The sequence below is a fragment of the Balaenoptera ricei genome, chromosome 8 (assembly GCF_028023285.1).
Source record: "Balaenoptera ricei isolate mBalRic1 chromosome 8, mBalRic1.hap2, whole genome shotgun sequence".
Lineage (NCBI taxonomy): Eukaryota > Metazoa > Chordata > Mammalia > Artiodactyla > Balaenopteridae > Balaenoptera > Balaenoptera ricei.
This window is the reverse complement of record NC_082646.1, coordinates 15854266-15870101: the sequence shown is the minus strand read 5'-3', so window position 1 is coordinate 15870101 and position 15836 is coordinate 15854266. Positions and strand designations below refer to the sequence as shown.

The following is a 15836-nucleotide window of genomic DNA, read 5'->3' as shown; positions in this document are numbered from 1 at the left end:
CATAGGAAAGAGGGCCAGACAGCACCCGAGAGAAACGGCACCTGTGTCTCATGTCTGGAACTTCAGCCAGATTCTTGTCCCAACTCCAGAGTCCGGTTCAGAGGAAGTGGGTTGACACTTCCCCAAGGACTCCATGCAGTTCTTGAAGCTTCTCTGATCTCCATGGACCCCCCCACCAACAACCTCCCTGCTTTCCCCATCCTTTCCCAAGCCAGACCCTGCACGGACATTCCTAGACCCGAGCCTCCACTCTTGGGGCCCCCCAGTGGTCCACACATGGGGTCTGGGAATGCCAGAAGGAAGAAAGTAGGCCAATGGCAGAGAAGAGTATCACTCGTACAAACTGAAACAGCCTTTGCCAGAGCTTTTAGGGCCTTGAGATGTCAGAAACGACCTCCAGAGGGCAAAGGGGAGCTGGCTGAGCCCCCTGAGAAGACAGGCAGCCGGGAGGAGGAGAGGCAGGCCGGGGTTGGGGGGAGAGTCAACCAGAATCTACAGCCTGTTCCTGGGAAGGGGCTCCCCAGACAATGAAGCGCCAGGTGCCCAGAGGAAGAGTCAGCCCCCCACTCACGTCCCTCAGCCCTTGGCAGGCTTTGGAGCCCACCTTCCTGCCCTCCGCGCTCCTGGCCCAGCCCTTCCCTGTAGTCCGCCCCAACCCCAGGATGCAGGGCATCCCCCAGGCAGGGCTGGTGGCCAGCTCAGGAGCTCTGGCCCTTCCAGATCTAACTTCCCGTGCTCCCGAAAACCTCTAGGTCACAGATGAGCCAGACAACTCACAGCCCTCTCTCTGGGAAGCCCTTCAGGGGGACGCAAACCCTCTTGAGGAAGAGGCAGGGGCTTTCTGCCCCCAGGCTCTCTAGAGTGTTTTAGGTCGTTTCCAATGGCTGTTCTGTCTGACAACAAGAATGCCTGAGTGTAAGGAAATGCAAAAGCCAAGCCTTTTCTAAGGCAGTCTTGATTGGTTCAAATCAATCCAGCGTGGAAGGTGACCACTCAGGAGCTATGTGACTTTGAGCAATTCATATAACCTCTCTGAGCCTCAGTTTCCTCACTTGTAAAAGGAGAGTGATAACTACTTTACAGGTTTAATCTGAAAATAAAATTAGGTAATAAATGTGTGAAATTGTCTCCACAGTGTCTGGCACAAGATAGGTACTCAACAAACACTAATCCTCTTTTCTTTTATTTCTAAAGAAAATAATATTTGACCTTTACCCCTGCCAAATATTCTCTCCTTCCCATTGTCTACCTGGAAAACTCCTATTCATCCTTCAGTGCCCAGCACAGCAGCATGAAAGCCAGCAAAAAGTAGTAGTTAAACAAGTACAAGGTTTTTGACCCAGTGTTCCTGGATTTGAATTCTGATTCTGCCAATTGCTCTGTGATCTTAGATAAATCACTTAACTTCTCTGTGCTTCAATATCCTCCCCTGTTTCACAGGATTATTATGAGGGTAAAACATGCATGATGCACTTAGACCAGTATCCACTACTTAGTAGGTGCTCTATGAATTTTTTAAGAATAAAATGGCCAGCTCAGATGTCATCTGGAAAATCTGATATGTTACTGAATTAAGCTGAGCTTGCGCACTGCTCTTAGCTGTAAATGATCCTATCCTTGGGCTCCCCTCCACACTGCCCAGGGTGGCCTGTGTATGACAGGGCAGAGAGTGGAGGTCAGCAGATGAACTGTGAACTAAGCAGAGGAGCCAGGGCACAAGCTGACTTGGGGACCAGGAGTCTAGAACCAATCCAAACCCCAGGCCTAACTACCTCTCACTTCTTACAATTACACTTCTGGGGAGTTTAAAAACCGGACAGATTCTCCTCTCAAATGGTTTAGACACTGTTCTTTCAGAGATCATTTCTCAAGGTTATTGCACACACGGGATCTGACGGCCTCTCCCTGCAGCCTTCCTCCCTGGGAACATAGTCCCACCAAGACCCAACTCTAGCTTCAAGAATTCAAGATGCGTTCTGATCACTTCAGGCGCCCTGCCACCAACCGCCAGCCCTCTATCCCCCTGAGTCAGGCGGCAGCACAGCCACTGTCAGGAAATCCTATCCAGCCCTGGCTTGACATTTCAACAGCCCAAGACCTGGAGATAAAAGTTGTCACTGAACAAAGTTCATTTCCCCCTCCCTCTCCTTTCCGGAGGCTTGATAGGCATCAGTGTGCGCGCCAAGATGGCCCTCTCTCTCTTGCGGCTGCTGCAGCAATTCCTGCTTTTTTGGGGGGAGGGGGGAAACCCTCACAATTGATGATTACAAAGAAGCAGTTTATCACCTGTGCTTTTATGATTGCGGCAACTAAGGGGAAAAGATGTCCTTTCAGATAAGCATTTGAAGGAGGGGGGAGAAAGATTTTCAAAGCCTCCTTTGTTCTGAAGAGCCGTGCCATGGAGTTCTGGCAGGCAGCCCAGGAGAAAGGAGAATTTTAAAAACACAATCTGAGCTGGCTTCCAAGCTGCTACACCATCCCTGTCATCAATTAGGGATGTTACTTAACAGGGGGTATGGACCATTGTCTCATCCAGCCTGCTCTCCCTAATTGGATGTGGACTTGTGATGAGTTCTCCTGAAAAGGGCTCTGTGTTTAGAGGTCCTCCTCTGGCCCTTGACACTCAAGGTCAGCTCGGGTTGGGCTGGCACAGGCCTCTGGGGCACATTGCTGGCAGGGAGGTAAGAGAAGGACCTTTCTGAGACCCCTCAGTGCAGGCAGAGAGCACAGACCCAGAACTCAGAGAAGGGCAGGCTGCCAGTTCCCAGCTGCCAGGCTGGGAACTGAGCTTGGGTAGCCAGGGAGGGGATGGGAGGTTGATTCCATGCCCCCTGCCAACTGCAACCCTGCCCAGCCGCAGCCCGAGGTCCTTCCACGGTAGACCCAACCCCCAACCCATGTTCTGAAGATGAGCCTCATCAGGGTGCAGAGAGCTTCAGGGCCTCAGTCGCCAAAGGGATGGATTGAGCTGCTGCAGACGCAATAAATATTGTGCTCAAGAAGCCCGCATACTCTGAGTCACAGCCTCGCCACTGCCAACGATCAAGAAACGACCATCTTCCCTAGCAAACTGAAACTCCAATCTGCCACGGTTTGTGATGGGAGAACTGCTGGGGTGAAAGGGAACTGGGATCTCACGGTACCCTGGACCACCTAGGCCTCTGGAGAAGATGGAACCTGGAGCTCAGGGTGATTCCCCACTTTACCTTGCAACCCCAAGTGTAGGGAGGAACATTTTCTTTACTCTCTACAGTATAGTGAGATCAAGCTGGAATGTTACAGAAAACTTTACCAAAAGCTCAGGAGGAATAAAAGGTAATAAACCCAAAGTAATACAAAACCAAATCATCTGGTTCAAGACCTACATTGGCTTATGTTCATTGTGGAGCCCTCACACAGTTGCCCCTCACCAGGATGGATCCTGGCTTGGACCCTTGCCAGAAACTGCCTTTCCCCCTCTCTTCCGGGATCCTGGAGGTCCATGTCCAAGTAAGTGAGATGGGATTTACCCTCCAACCTATCTAAGACCTGCCTTCTGATTTCTAGGTTCTGTCCCAGAACCGACCTCTTGCCTGGGTAATTAAGGCAGGGAATATCCAGCAAGTATCTCTAGGAAGAAGCACATCTCACACCTCAGCATCAAGAGCATAGAGAAATGTAATCCCATAGCCTCTCACATGAGCAAGAAACACAGAATTTAAAAGCAAAGGGCTGTTTTCCTAGTCTAGGTGGGCCTAGCCTACTTGAAGACTTGGTCTTCAGCCTAGGTTTCCTGCTCATTCTTTCAGTTCCCTATGGCAGTAAAGCCATGCCCTGCTTGGCTGGAGTCCTAATGCACCCCTGCCTAGCTCTTGCCAACTCCCTGCCCTATGCATGGTTCTGGATGCAATTCCCTAGAACTCCTATTTGCCGGCTGGGTCCCTACATCGACCAGACGCATCATTTGTATCCACAATAAAACCTGACTTCCAGCCCTGACAACTCCTTACCCCACCCTATAGCTAACCCTACTCTCTGACACAAACTTGAATAAAGGCGAAAATCATCCCAAGACTTCCTAGAACTTAGGAATGGAGGGTCTAGTGGTCCTTTTACCAAGAACCATCCACACTGCTGAGTGAGGTGATAACCATCAGGGCAACAGATGGAGAACTCTTCATTCTCCAGAATTCTCAAGAGAAGATGAGTGCCCCCAAGAGGTCTGGAAATGAACAGAACTGTTCCACTTGAGGCAGGAATTTGCTTGATACTCTGAAGAGGGAAGAGAAAAAAAGAAAAGAAAGAGAAAGAGCTGGCAAGATGGCCAAATGTTGAGAGTGAACCATTTCTTCAATCCCTGCCTCCTCTAAACTTCATCAAGTCTACATCAAAAACTCAGCAAATCCCGCAAGTGATTAGATGGTATATGGACACCAGCCAAGGAGAGGATGCAGATAGGCCTGGGAGTGGAGCATCTGAGGCATGAAACACTAAGTGAACGAGATCAAGAAATCACAGGTTCATCTCACAGGCCACAGATTTGAAGTTCTGGTCAACTTTAACAGACCTCTACGGGTCAGGAGATGCCAGCTCATAGCTTAAAGTATAATCGTTTTAACCACCATTTTACTGAGTACCTACTATGTGGCAAATTTTGCATAATTTGTTTTTTTAAACCTATATAACCCTGTGAGTCAGGTACTATATCCATTGTAGTGATGAGGAAACCGAGGTTCAGAGTGGTTAAATAACTTCCCCAAGGGACTTCCCTGGTGGTGCAGTGGTTAAGAAGCCACCTGTCAATGCAGGGGACGTGGCTTTGAGCCCTGGTCTGGGAAGATCCCACATGCTGCGGAGCAATTAAGCCCATGTGCCACAACTACTGAGCCTGTGCTCTAGAGCCCAAGAGCCACAACTACTGAGCCTGCGTGCCACAGCTACTGAAGCCCGCGCACCTAGAGCCCATGCTCCACAACAAGAGAAGCCACCGCAATGAGAAGCCCGCGCACCGCAACGAAGAGTAGCCCCCGCTCGCCGCAACTAGAGAAAGCCCGCGCACAGCAACGAAGACCCAATGCAGCCAAATTAATTAATTAATTAATTAATTTCAATAAAAAAAAAATAACTTCCCCAAGATCATACAACTATTTTGTCAGAGCCTACCTTTTGGGCAGCTGAGTCTAAAATCCATGCTCTTCCCACTATGATGTGTTGGACTTCAGAAGTCTCCTGGTTCCCTTCCATCTTCAGCTTGGTTTCTTCCCATTTTCCTTCAGTCTGCTCCTGACAGCCCAGCTTGAGTCTATGGTGAGATCAGCTCAGTTAGACCACAGTCAGCCACTTTACAAACATTTCTCAAACTCTTACCATTTGCCAGGACTTGTGCAAGAGACTAAGGATTCCAACACAAGTACAACACAAACAATGACCAGTGCTCGGTCAAGTGCTCGGTGCCGTGATGGATACGTACCTATGGTACTATGGGACAGCACAAGGGGAGCCCGTGTTCTGCCTTGGGGCAAGTAGTGGAGAACAGGTCATTGGAAGTGCTGGGTGGTTCTTTGGCCAGAATGGACCACACACAGTCTCCTGAAGCCAAACAGCTGAGCCTAGAGCTCTCTAGGGGCTATGACTTTTTTTTTCACTTTATTCCTTTGCCAATCAGGAAAGAACAGAAAATGCAGAAGCCTTAACAGATGCAATCCTACGCTGAAGGAAAGGAAAAATCAAGCCAACATTTTCTGAGTATCTATGTGCCAGGTACCCCTTCAGTCCTCACAGCTTCATTTTGCTGCAAGAATCACAGGGTAGTTAAATAACTTAACCCAGGTGTTCAGCTGGAAAAGGCAGAGCTGGGCTTCAGACCCAGCCCCACCTACTCCAAAGGCCATGAATGATCTTTCCACTAGGTGTTGTCTCACCACCTCTGGGCAGAAGCTGCTGGATGCCCACTTGAATCGACTGGTTGATTAAATGTGGGCACAGCAGGTGGCATGTGCTGCATGGGACTGTACCAACCTGCTCTTGCTGGACCCTCCCCACATCAAGGGATACAAAATAAGGAAATGTCTGAGGGCTTGGGGCCATGCTTGTCCACGCTTTTCAGCCTCTTCGGCACCGAAGAGCCTCCCCCCAAGGCTGCCTTGATTCCCTTCATCTCCACCTGTCCTGCGCATCCGGGAAGCCTGAGCACCAGCCTCAGGAAAATGTCAGCCAGGCCTGGCCAAGCATATGCCTGTGTCATTGGCACCACAGGGAGCTCCAGCAGTCGGGAAGTGGAAGAACCCGGTGCCAGGGGCGGGGCAGGTGGCATCTCATCGGCCCCGCCACTGCTCTGAGAACCCTCCAACCTACTCTTGGCTTCCTCTCTGATACAAGGGCTGCCCACGAACCTTCATCCCCCACGCCCATGGCAACCCACCGGCCCGCGGTGCCATGCCAACCCACGAGCTGGCAGAGACACTACCGTGGCGAGATCCCCTCTGCCACCTGCCCGTTGTCACTCTTCATTGATCATCGCTGTCCTTGCACGGGGCTGCAGTCCCAGGCTCCAGGCTTCCAATCTGCTCTCTGGGAGGCTGACAGAGGATGAGCAGGGCTCGGGGAGACCTCCCTTCCTCACTCCCACCAGCTCCTTGCCCAGGGCCTGGATGTTGGAACAAGAGCTAGGAACCCAGATGGTAACTGCTGCCATCTAATTATGCATGCATATGATATTAGCCAAAAGCATTTGACGGTCTCCTGCAGACTCGGGCAGATCAAATGAAGAGGCGCGCGGGTTCGAGGATTACTCCAGCAGGGTAATGGCTGACAAGACTGCCTGCTGCCACTCAGGCGGCCACTGGCAGGCTGTCTCCTCCCATCAGACTCCTCACTCTTTACCTGAAGGAAGAGGAAAAGCTGGGGCCAGTGGGGGCTGGGGTCCTCCAAGGTGCGTGGCTCTTGGCCTTTCCCTAACCATGACCTGCCAGTCACAGTATTGAAGACCTTGAACTTCACCAGGAGAGAAGCAAAGGGTTTGTGTGTCCCCAAAAGGGCAACTAAGTGCTCATGGAGAATTCTGTTCATGTCCTAATAACCATGAAGGAGTCCCACGTCCTTCTGAGACTACCATCTCTATCTCACCAGTTGATAATCCTTATCTAAAAGGCAACTTCAACCCATGTGGCACATTTTTGCAATTAATTGGGAACTATTATTGCCTTGGCCTTGCCCAGTTTCCTGAAGGTTAGATACCCTAACCTTGGTTTTATTATCTTTCTGGAACCTAAGATACTTAGCACATGCTTTGTACACGTTAGGGGCTCAAGACATGTTTCTTGAGCTCAATTTCACAATTCTAGTCAGCTGTTCTCCGGTTATCTGCTATGACAGGTACCATGCCAGACACTGGGAGACAGACATGAGCAACCCACAGTTCCTGCCCTAGAAAATTCTCATCTAACCCACTAAGAGTTAATTATGAATGACGGCAGAAAGGGAAGAGGGATCCTCAAGAAGGAAAAAGAAGACAAGTGGGAGCTGAAGGCAGAGAGTGGACTGAATCATCAGAGAAGGAAGAGTTTAGGCGATGTATCAGCAAGGACTTGCTGAGGATTTCAACATTTGCATCATCAATGTGCATTCACTGCACCCACTGCGTATGAGGCGGGGGGTTGGCAGAGGGTCTCTGATCTCAAGGAATGTACAAGGAAGTCGAGGGAACAGGACATGTCTGTACAAAGATAGCATTGCTTCCTATACTCATCACTTAAGAAGCAAGAGAATGGCATGGAGAAAGCCCTGGTGACCACAGCAGTCAGAGGGCCTCATGGGCTGTTGGGATTTGCCAGAGCAGAGCAGAGTCAGTCCCTGAGAGCAGGATGGGGAAGGCAGGATGGGGCAGGGAGCCAGCACTTACGTGCCCCTCGGGTGGGCTAGGTGCTGCGGAAGCTGACCCAGCTGAGGATAATGACATTTGAGGCCCAGTCTGGTGAACAAGCAGGTACCAAGGGACAGAGCTGTCTCCATCTTGGTCCAGGGTGAGAGTTCCAAGAAGATGTAGAGGCTCACGTTTAAGGACCGGGATTCAACTGAACCATGGAATGAGGCTCGGTGGACACACAGGACAGAGCTCTCTCCTGCCAAAACTAGAATTCAGGTGCATAAACAATGTCATCAGAACTGGTACATGGCATCAAGGTGGGGCCAGGAAAGAGGATTGCGGAGGGTTCTCCCCTGGGTCCCTTTGGAGTAGCCCTCCTCACTCATTGATTCCCTCTGGCCTGGACACAGGTTGAGGCTCCCCTTCATAGGAAGGACCAGCACTCCAGCTGTGGGCAGGATCAGCTAGAGGCTGGGCCCAGGCAGGGTCTCCCTAGAACAAGTAGGACTTGAGCTCTACAGGATGCAGCAAAAGAGAAGGGCGTTATTGGCAGAAGCATGGAGTTACAAAAGACACAGAGGTAGAATTTTTGTATAGCATGCTTCTGGTCCAGTTGGGAAATATGTTCTACCGGAGCGCAATATTAAGATTAAAGAGTATTGCTTATTACATTGGGGAATACGGATAGGGGCTAGATTGTAGGGGGGAGTTGAATATCAGACAAAGGAGTTTGGGAATTTTTCTAGAGGAATTCTAGAGCTGAAGAGATATAGATACAGTGGAGGTAGAGGATTGCATCTAGGTAAGGTGACCCTTGGGATCTCACATTATCTGTGGAAAATCCTAAAAGAGAATAGCAAATACTCTCACATGTTGCTCGTAACCAGGGGGAGAGTTCCAGGTAGGAAGCAAGGAAAGAGACTGACTCAGGCAGTGCGTGCGTGCAAGTGAGTGTGTGTGTGTGTGTCTGTGTGTGTGTGTGTGTGTAGGACTAGGTGCTGGACAAGCATAGCCATGCCTACGTTGTGCTCTCTGCGTTCACCCCACACCTGGCTTTGGGTCCAGGGCTCAGCTTTGGAATTAGACTTGGTATAAAGACAAGGCAACACCAGCTGCCAGTTCACACCTTTCCCTCCAGCAGGTTTCTTCTCCTTTCCCTCCTCTTCCCTCTCTCTTGGTCTCCAGACAGGATGCCTTCCCTACTTCCACCTCCTTCCCCAGCAGCGTGACTTCCTTCCAGCCACAGGGAAGCGGGTGTGTCAGCTTGTGGATCACCACGGAAGGGTTGACACCTCATGGGTAATGAAGAGAGAAAATGTATCAGGGGTGTTTAGGGGAGATGACAGCTGATCACTGAGACCTCCTCGTTGCCCAGATGTATTTTGTCAACTGATCACTCAGCAGACCGGACCTGGAGTTCAGTCAAGACCCCTGGGTGCTCCGGAGAGATGGGGACTCTTTTGATCCCAGATGCGTGTAACTCTGGTCCTAGCCACACTCCCGCTCTCCCCGTGGTGGGGAGGAATGAGGAGGGAACAGAGTCCCTTTGAAGCTCATCCTGGGACAGGGCAGAGCTTCCTTTCCCTGTAGAAAAATGAGAGCGGCAAGCTGTGATGTGCTTGGAAATCAAATCCCCTGAGAGCAGAGAAGATGTTCTGGCCAGGGGTACTGTGGCTTTTTGCATGGCCCTGACTTTCCCATGGCTCCTCCAGCCTGCGTTGACAACAACAACAGAGCCATGTGACCGTGAAAAGCCACCAAATCTCTCTGAACTTCAGCCTCATTATCTGCAAAACAGGCATGATTCTGTATTTTCTTAACTCTAAGATACCGTTGATTTTAAGACCCATCATTGTTTTATTTACCACTGAGAAAAAAAAGTAAATGCTACCAATTAAACTATGACATGCCATCAATTGTAAGACCCATCCCGATGTCAGAGATATTAAAGTGAGAAAAAATGTCAGTGTCAAAATTTATGAAATAGGATAATAATAATTCTCACTGCAAGAGGTTTTAGAGAGGATCGAGTGAGTTGAGGAGCAGGGACATGTCTTGTAAGCTCTGAACCCCAGTGACGGGGCATGAAAAGATCCAAGATGGACCTGAGCTGTGTGCCCCGGGGAGCATTTCTTGGCCTCTCAAATTGGGTAGGCACATCCTTCATGGGTGGTCATGAGGCTTACACGCAAAGCATGTCACCCAGTACCCGATCATTATTATAGTCTGCCCAGAGTGGTTCTTTACCTGTGGAGCGGAGAGTAAAACCACCTCCTAGGGCTGTCACAAGGATTAAGAGATAACTGATGTAATGTATTCGTATAGTAGGATTTCAAAAACATTAGTTCCTTCTAATTCCTTCTCAGTGCTTATCACATTCTGCCATTTAGTATATTTACTTGTGTACTTATCTCTCTTGTTCTTTATGGTGCAAGGACGGTGATTTATGCTCATTTAGCAGAGGCAGGATGGAATTGTGGCAATAAAATGGGTTTTAGAGTCAGACAGGAAGACCTAGATTCAAATCCAGGCCCACTGCTTACTCACCAGTGGAGTGACCTTGGATAAATTGCTTCATTTTGTTAAGCCTCCATTACCTCATCTAAAAATGTCATCTCTAAAAATACTCCAGGGACTTCCCTGGTGGCACAGTGGTTAAGAATCCGCCTGCCAATTCAGGGGACACGGGTTCGATCCCTGGTGCGGGCAGATCCCACATGCCGCGGAGCAATGAAGCCCGTGTGCCACAACTACTGAGCCTGGGCTCTAGAGCCCACGAGCCACAACTACTGAGCCCAGGTGCTACAACTACTGAAGCCCAGGCACCTAGAGCTGGTGCTCCGCAACAAGAAAAGCCACCACAATGAGAAACCCGTGCACCGCAAGGAAGAGTAGCCCCCACTTGCCACAACTAGAGAAAGCCTGCACGCAGCAACGAAGACCCAACATAGCCAAAAATAAATAAAAATAAAAATAAATAAATAAATAAATTTATTTTAAAAAAAAAATACTCCAGTGGAAGTGCCTGGCTCATGAAACACGATTAGTAATATTCGCTGAGTATGCGAATGAAGAGGCAAGAGAGAAGCTGCCCCAGTTGGCTGCCTTTCCAGTTGCTCATGCGAAAACCTGGTCACCCTCTTCTGCTCTCTAACCTCCTCACCTGATTAGTCACCAAGTTCTGGTCATGCTGTCTCCTTAATAGTTTATAATCTCTTTCTCCCTGTTGTCTTGCTGGTAATCTCTTAACTCAGGCCACCAGGCTTTCTAGGCTGAATTCCCGCAAGAGCCACTACAAGATCTTCTGTAGCAGATGCTGTTTGTTGCCTACCCAGAGTTGCCTCTCAGGCGTCCAACTCTCTCCCACGTGGCGCAAAGGTAAGTCTGGATTCATCAGAGCCAATCATGGTAAATTCATTCCCCTTGTCAGTGATTCATTTAGGAAGGGGCAGGGGACCCAAACCTGGCCAGTGAGGAATAAGAGGACATCTGCTGGGGTCTTCAAGGAAGGGTTTCCTTGCTGATAGAGAGAGACATACAGGAAGAGACGTGTCCTCGTCTTCCACCGAAGGCTGTGCTGTCTGTGCAGGAGGGCACCTCCCACTGTGAGGGGTCACGGCCAACATGCTGGGGACCACAGAGCAGGAAGATGGGAAGGACCTGGGTTCTCAACGGCAGGATGGAGCTGTCCACTGAGCCAAGCCTGGACACTCCCTGATGCCCTGCTGCTCTCCACGTGAGATGAATGCTTTCCAGAAGCCTTGGGAAACGAATACAAGTACACATTTTACAACAGTGTCAGAACCAGAGCTGGAACTTTATCAATATTTGTGGAAAGAAGGAAAGGAGGAAAGGGGAAAAGGAAAAAAATGAAACTGCCTTTTACCCCTTGCTCTCCTTCTAGACAGTTGTCATGGGTTTTTAGGCTCTGCATATGGGAAGAGAAGATTCCTTCCATAGAGTGTTATAAACATGCACTTGATGCATTCTCCTGAAACAGAAAGTGAGTGAAGGTGAAGAAATGTTTCCTTCCAATAACAAAATAACATGAGGCTATAAAGCTAGAGTATCCCAATGGCCTCATAAGCTTGGAGAGAGAGTGAAACACTTTTTTAAAAAAAAAATTATAAGAGGCAGCCTTGTATAATTTCTCTTAAGTGTCTTCTGGTGTCAATAGCCTACAAATAGACAGTGCATCTGGTGTGGGAACTGTCTTGGTGGGGAGGGTAAAGAATAGGGTGGTGTTCACTGCACTCCTTTCCTTCCTCCCTTTTTTCCACAAATATTGATAAAGTTCCAACTCTGATACTACAGCTACAGGCTCTGGACCTTTCCAGATTTGTCCAGACTGTGGGGTGGGTAAGGCTGTGTCAAAGAGCTGAGCACTGCACTGAGTGCCCTGTGGGGGGAGCTGCTGAGGCAGGGGGAAGGCAGAGGCTGGATGGGGGGCTGGCTGCTCTGTGGGTGGCAGGGGAAGAACAATTCCCTACCCCGCTGGCAATGGCGGTGGGGCAGTTGATGGTTCACTGCTGAGAGAGAGGGGAATTGTATTAGTTTCCTATCGCTGCTATAACAAATTACCACAAGTTTAGTGGCTTAAAACAGCACAGATTTGTTCTCTTACAGTTCTGGAGGTCAGAAGTTCAAAATGGGTTTCACTGGGTTAAAACCAAGGTGTCAGCAGAGCTGCATTCCCTCCTGGAAGGTCTAGGAGAGAATCCATTCCCTGGCTTTTTGCAGCTTCTAGAAGCTGCCCACTTTCCTTAGCTCCTCCACCCTCAAAACCAGTAACATTGGGCCAAGTTTTTCTCAAGTTGCCATCTCTCTGGTTTGTCCCCTTTTGCTCTTTCTTCTACCTTTGAGAGCCCTGATGATTACATTGGACCCACTTGAATAATCCAGAATAATCTCCCTATTCTCAGGTCAGCTAATTAGAAGCCTTAATTCCACGTGCAATTTTAATTCCCGTTTGCCATATTAAATGGTATATTCACAGGTTCCAGGGATTAGAGTGTGGACGTCTTCAGTGGAGGTTGGGGGACATTATTCTGCCTACTAGTCTGCCTCCTGATGCCCAAAGATACATGTCCATCCTACAAGCAAAACACAAATGCATTCACCCCACTTCTGGTACCAAACTCTACATTAGTCAGGGTTTAACCAGAGAAGCAGAACCAGTAGGAGGTGTATATTAAGAGATTTATTGCAAGGAATTGGCTTACAAGATTGTAGCGGCTGGCTAGGCAAGTCTGAAATGTGTAGGGCAGGCTGGAGCTCTGGAGCATGGCCTGAAGCTGCTGCCCATGGGTGGAATGTCTTCTTCTCTAAGGGAATCCTCAGTTCTGCCTTTAAGTTCAGTGGATTGCATCAGGCCTGTCCAGATTATCTAAGATAACCTCCCCTACTTAAAGTCACCTGATTATGTATTTTAATCACATCTACATTAGACCTTCACAGCAACACCTAGATTAGTGTTTGACTGAATCACTGGAGACTGTAGCCTATCCAAGTTGGCACATGAAAGAGAGCATCACACAGATGGAGGTGGCTCCCTAAGGACCCAGTCCTCTGCCTCAGCCTGTTTACCACAAGCTCCTATAAACCTGGAACGGATGCTCGGTCCTGAGGATGGTCCTCTCTATGGAGTTAAATGGGCCTGGGGAGCCCTAGAAGCCCATTCTGCTTTTCTGCTCCACTGTTCCCAGAGATTAGAAGCTTCTAAGAACGAAGGCCAGGGTTTTGTGTTTATATATCTATATCTAGCAGGACCTAAGCTAGTGCTCCTTGTATAGGAGATACTTAGGCAATGCTGGTTGGAAGAATTTTATCTCTGTTGAATAAATGTATTCTCCCCAGTTCCTAACCTGCGAGCCCACTATGGCAGCTACAAATTTTACTGCATTTCCAGCTACTAATTCAGATGTTGGTGTAATACAGTGTCATATGCGACCAAGTGGCCTTGGTGGGATAATGGGGAATCATCCTAGGAGTGGAACTGGTGTGGGTGATGGTGAAATACGAGTAGAGGAAGAGGCCATGGCATCTCTTTGTAGAGACATTCACAAGCAGAAAAGAGCCCAGTCTGGCTGCATCAGAATGAATATTGACTTATCTAGAGACAAGTGACTTCAGAATGGCCTGACAGCCTGGGAGTCTCTCGTCCCTGAGTGTTCAGATTTTTGGGAAATCCAGGATGCGTTTGGCATCAAGGACATAGAGAAGAGCATGATGGGCTGGCCCTTGGAAAACATTTTGTCTTAACCCCTTGTTTTATAGAAACTCAGAGAGGGACAGTGATTTGCTCAAAGTCACACAGCCAGCCACAGGCAGACAGACCTGGAACTAGAACCCGGGCTTGTGATTCTGATGCACTTTTCACTTCTCACTATGCCGTCGTGTCAACCTCAGTGATATTATGTACCAGGATAGCCAGAACTCAATCTATGCATCTAGAAGGGTTAGGCATATTTCTCCAAAGTTCACTGATACATTCACTGGTGGAATATACAAAAATTTACTTAGAGATGGCTTTACCATCTTCCCCTTCAATGATTTCCGAAAGCAAGTTCAATAATCATTCATTCTTTTTTTTTTTATAAATTTATTTTATTTTTTATTTATTTCATTTTTGGCTGCATTGGGGTCTTTGTTGCTGCACGCGGGCTTTTCTCTGGTTGCGGCGAGCGGGGGCTACTCTTCGTTGCAGTGTGAAGGCTTCTCATTGCGGTGGCTTCCCTTGTTGCGGAGCACGGGCTCTAGAGCACAGGCTCAGTAGTTGTGTCGCACGGGAGGGCTTGAACCCGTGTCCCCTGCATTGGCAGGCAGATTCTTAACCACTGCGCCACCAGGGAAGCCCTAATCATTCATTCTAAATAAAAACAGTTTGTGACTTGAGCTTCCCTGGTGGCGCAGTGGTTGAGAGTCTGCCTGCCAGTGCAGGGGACACAGGTTCGAGCCCTGGTCTGGGAAGATCCCACATGCCGCGGAGCAACTAGGCCCGTGAGCCACAATTACTGAGCCTGTGCGTCTGGAGCCTGTTCTCTGCAACAAGAGAGGCCGCGATAGTGAGAGGCCCGCGCACAGCGATGAAGAGTGGCCCCTGCTTGCCGCAACTAGAGAAAGCCCTCGCACGGAAACGAAGACCCAACACAGCCAAAAATAAATAAATAATTAATTAATTTAAAAAAAAACAAAAAACAAAAAAAACAGTTTGTGACTTAAGAAAAGTTCCTTGTCCATTCTCTTCAACCAAGTTACCTCCCTGAAGTCCATCCAATGCAGAAATTCTGGAGCCCTCACTATTTACACAGGATCATTGGTTACTTGCGATTGACAGGCTTGAGCCATCTCATGAAAACCAAGCCCAAGTAAAGATGTTTACGTCGCATGTATAGGGGTTCAGAACAGGCTTCCCCACAGTAAGCCATTTTGGCAAGTGTGTTATTTTGAGCTAAAGACAATCAAGACCTTGTGCACTCAAAAGAAATTACTGCCCTTCTACTACCTAGAAGAATTTGAATTGGGGATTTTTCCCAGAAAAAGAGTTACTCCCACAGATAAATTTTATCTAGGTGGGTCCATCTTACGGCAAACATCTAATTACCCAACATCTGCTCTTCTTCTTGTACCCTGTGAACGACCCTCCTGTCTTTGAGGTCCCCAGGCCCCTCTCCCATTCCTTAGCTCAGGATGGCATATATACCTCATTTTACCTTTGTGTCTCTGAACCTCTCATGTATGTGGGGTTCCTGTACATACAAATTAATATTAATTTCCTCATGCTAATCTGTCTTATGTCATTTTAATTATTTGACCAGCCAAAAGAACCAAAGAAGGGAAGGGGGAAAGGAAATTTTCCCCTTCCCCAAATATGTAACTGGATTATGAACAAGAACAATTCATGGATATACTCATAAAATTTTTATTTCCCACTGTCCCTGTATGATTCATTCCAAGGGGGCAGTTTTCCCTTTGCCTGTGATGATAATCTTGG

General features: G+C 48.6%; 1 long non-coding RNA gene across 6 annotated transcripts in view; it reads right to left on the bottom strand.

Annotated features, from left to right (window-relative positions):
• Nucleotides 1-15836, bottom strand: part of LOC132370397 (uncharacterized) — a 283270-nt gene that overhangs the window by 65578 nt on the left and 201856 nt on the right. For 5 of the 6 annotated variants that reach the window (XR_009504557.1, XR_009504555.1, XR_009504556.1 and 2 more), the window contains one exon: nucleotides 5143-5281. This is a non-coding gene — a long non-coding RNA (uncharacterized LOC132370397). Of the gene's footprint in view, nucleotides 1-5142; nucleotides 5282-6445; nucleotides 7495-15836 lie in introns of those variants that run through there. The other variant, XR_009504560.1, reaches the window with a different exon arrangement.